The following is a 4448-nucleotide window of genomic DNA, read 5'->3' on the forward strand; positions in this document are numbered from 1 at the left end:
TTACCTACCCAAGGAGCGCCTGCTTCCGGAAGCATAAACGAAGAGGCTATCACACGCTTTGTTCATAACATTTTCTTGGGCAAATCACTGGTCTTTTATTTCAAGAAAATTAGTGTGAAGTGATAGGACGTTTTCTAATAGCAAGATCTATTTTGTTTTTTCCTTTTCTTTCGGCTCCTTAAAGCATCATCTCACTGACTGCTCAGGGGTTGGCCTGAACGTCATCGGTATAGTAAATATTTACGATGGATACCACTGATTTGCTACTGAAAGACACGTTATCTGCAGGAAACAAACAGAAATCAAAAAAAGCTACAGAACATAAACTAGCATCAAACAAAATCCCCGTTTTGGGGCAACAGCAAAATCATCAACACTGCGAGTCAACAAGGAGAACATTATTTTAAATAAGACATAATAAAAGGAAGATTTTTTTTTAAATTTTCTCTTTTTTCTTGGATTTTTTTTTGCCTTTTTCTTGATTATGGTTCTTGTTCAATGGTGGCAAGTGCTGATTACGGCCAATCCCTGTCAATCCTGGGAGGTTTATATAAATACATTTTGAGTGTTCTATATTTCAATGTATTTTAATTCATTTTGCAATTCCCATATATGCAAACTTGACAAATTCTGTAAATTGCTTATAGTATGTGTGATATAACTTCAAAGTAGATAGACTATGACCCTCATGCAAGCTGATTTCTATCATTAAATATATAAATATATACATAGAGACATCTATATGTTGGGCCACCAACCAACTTTTTTTAGATGAAGCATTTGTTTTTCACTTATAATTCATATATTGTGTGAATTTTGTAATGCCTTGTTTCACTTCCACAGGTTTGACAGCTGCAGACGGTCTCTGTTGCCCTCTGCTTCCTTCTGGAAAATGCATTTTCAAAATTGTATCGGTCTCTGATAAATGAATTAATTTTGTTGTGTGTATGCTGTGTTGAAATTTGCTCTGTTCCTTTATATATGGTGTTTACTGAGGTTTGAGGGTCTCTTGACTCTGAAGAATGTATACTCTCTGGTTTTGACAGCTGTCCCTATATTATTACCATCATTATGATTTTCAAAAAGCAATGTTGCTTCTAGAAAATTTGCCTTGGAGGTGAATGTGGAGAAGGTGAAGTGGTCACCATGATCACCTAAATTCATGGAAGAACACTTCTTGCTGTGGCTAAAAATGCTGCTTCCTTTGACCTTTATGGATTTTTGTAGCTTTGTCACTCTGTTATTTGCTGCTAATTATATTTTAATGTCTCCTAATTAAAAATTAAAATTTGGTTGTTGGCTAAATATAATATGCAAAAGATGAGTGCAAATCCCCAACTAAAGAAGATAATGTGTTCAAGTTTTCACTGGTTAAGTGAATTATAATTTTAAATATTTCATTCTTATTTTTGGCTTTATGATAATTCAGATTATTTTATTTGGAAACTGTTTTCTACTCTGGCAAAGAATGATAAGCAGAACTATTAATGTGTTCCATATACACTATGGAATAGATACAGATTGAGATAGAAATGACCTCAGTTTTCCTTACAGAGAGATCCTTCCATTTGCTTTCATGACAAAACCAGAAGATCATCTTTGTAGGACCAGCAGCTCATAGGCTAAGGTCCTAAACTGAAGCTTGCAGGCAATGAATACCTCTGCTTTTCAAAGGTAAATGCATCAATTTTCTGCTCTTCAATTACAAGCAATGTGCATATTTTCATAATATCTTAACATTCTCTTTGAGAATGTTTCAGGCTAAAACTTTTATTGACTTCTTTTTGTCCATTTGGTTTATTATTTCAGTCTAATGAGAAAAATAAATAAAGGACTTAATTGTGCTATTTTATTAACCTAGAAATTTATTTTCTTTCAAAATTTAATACTTAAAATGAATAAATTAATGGTAAGATAAACATTTACTAAGTCTATCTGGCCTCTAAAGATCACATACATTCAAGCGTAAATTAGTGTACTGATTCAAATTCAGTCAGGCTGGGAAAATCCACCATGTAATTTACTTTTACCCAAAGTTCAGGTCATGAGATTGGTCAACTCTAAAGCAAGACAGACGTGTATCTGTATCAATGATGTTTACCATGCTCGCTCGTAATAAAGGATATATGCTGGCTTGGGAAGAATTCTCGCTAGATTCATTGTGTCAGTGTCCAAAATAATGAAGTCTTCTTTGTCCATGGGATACCGAGAGTCTGACTCACTGGCCTCTGTGAGAAAGAACATGGCCCACTATCTATCTATTTCCAAACTCGAAAAGTTCATGTGTAACCTTATATACTGGACAGAAGCTTTAAAATAATTAAAGGATCTGTCTAGTCGTGTTCACCTTGGGACGACTACTCATAGGTAACCATGACTCTAGAAACAAAGATTGAAAAATAAGTTATATGATTTTCTCAACCTTGATTTCTAAGGTGATGAAATGTTTTTCAGAAGAGGAAGTCATAAAAAGTTGAAATTGCTTACCTAAATTCAAACAGATTCTTTAGTTCTTTCTTAAAGACTTACAAGTTCCTTACAAATGAAACAATGCAAATGAAAACACTTGAGGATAAAATAAGGTAACAAAAATCATCTAAAGCAGGAGCTCTTTTTTTTTTTTTTTTTTTTTTTTACAAAGGAGAAGGGCGTGGGGGGGGGGCGGGGGGGAGGACAGCAGGCAGAGGGAGAAGCAGGGAGTCCGACACGGGTCTCCATCCCAGGACCCTGGGATCATGACCTGAGCCAAAGGCAGTCGCTTAACCGACTGAGCCACCTTGGTGCCCTAAAGCAGGAGCTCTTAATCTGAGTTTGTAAACAAGCTTGGTGGAGTCTATGAACCCACTAAAATTATATGCATATTTTTGCATATGTGTATTTTTTAAAGTTTTTATTTAAATTCCAGTTAGTTAACATACAGTGTAATATTAGTTTCAGGTATAGAATTTAGTGATTCAACACTTCCGTACATCACTCTGTCCTCATCACAAGTGCCCTCCTTAATCCCATCTCCCCTCTGGTGACCATCAGTTTGTTCTCTCTCGTTAAGAGTCTGTTTCTTGGCTTACCACTTTCTCTTTTTTCCTGATGCTCATTTGTTTTGTTGTTTAAATTCCACATATGAGTAAAATCATATGGTATTTGTCTTTCTCTGACTTACTAATTTGCTTAGCATGATACTCTCTAGTTCTGTCCATGTCATTGCAAATGACAGAATTTCATTCTTTTTTTTATGGCTGAGTAATATGCCATTATATATATATACACATGTCTTCTTTATCCATATATATCATCTTCTTTATCTATATATATATCATATATCATATATATAGCATATATCATATATATATATCATCTTCTTGATATCATCTTCTTTATCCAGTCATCAGTTGATGAACATTGGCTGTTTCCATAATTTGGCTATTGTAGATAATGCTGCTATAAACATAGGGATGTATGTATCCCTTTGAATTAGTGTTTTTGTATTTGGATAAATACCTGGTAGTACAATTGCTGAATCAGTGGGTATTTCAATTTTTAAATTTTTGAGGAACCTCCATACTGTTCTCCAGATTGGCTGCACCAGTTTGCATTCCCACAACAGTGTACAAGGGTTCCTTTTTCTCCACATCCTGGCCAACACCTGTTGTTTCTTGTGGTGTTGGTTTTAGCCATTCTGACAGGTATGAGGTGCTATATGCATGTTTGTTTTAGGGAGATGGTTCCTTCCATTTATTGATTCTGAAAGGGATTTGGTTATGTTTTGCTGGCCCAAAGGAAGAATGCTTAGATGTTTTTGAGCACCCATAAGGATCTGATTATTATTTTGAACTAATGTACCTTAAAGTTCTTAGAAGCATGACATGTTTAGGGAAATAGTGTGCGCATGTGTGTGTGTTTGTGTGTGTGTGTGTATGCATATGTATACGTATCTACCTATACACATAAAAGAAAGCATATTTTTAAATCCAGAAAAAAGATTCCTTTAAATTTGTCATATACAACATGAAATAACAGATACGGTGTGATGTTTGTTGAATTCTTAGAGCCAAAGCTAAGAACTTAAAATATAATTTTACAAGATGTACACAGATACCATTCAAATAATCAGTCTTGGTTTTGATCTTATATAAAGGAGAAAATATTAAATATAACTTAGTAGTAGTTCCTGTAAGGAAAAAATAATTGCAAAAGGTAAATGTAATCTGAGATAATACGTAAACTGTGACGATTGTGTCTTAGAGTTAAAACTTGGAAGCAACAAAATACATGTGCACATAATTTCAAATATGAAGCCCAAGTAATTTTAATTTTAAAGTTTTTAAAAATTTATTTAAGTAATCTCTACACCCCATGTGTTACTCAAACTCATAACGCTGAGCTCAAGAATCACAAGCTCTTCTGACTGAACCAGCCAGGTGCCCCCAAATAATTTTAATTTTAGAACT

Source organism: Ursus maritimus, unplaced genomic scaffold (assembly GCF_017311325.1).
Source record: "Ursus maritimus isolate PB19 unplaced genomic scaffold, ASM1731132v1 scaffold_3, whole genome shotgun sequence".
Lineage (NCBI taxonomy): Eukaryota > Metazoa > Chordata > Mammalia > Carnivora > Ursidae > Ursus > Ursus maritimus.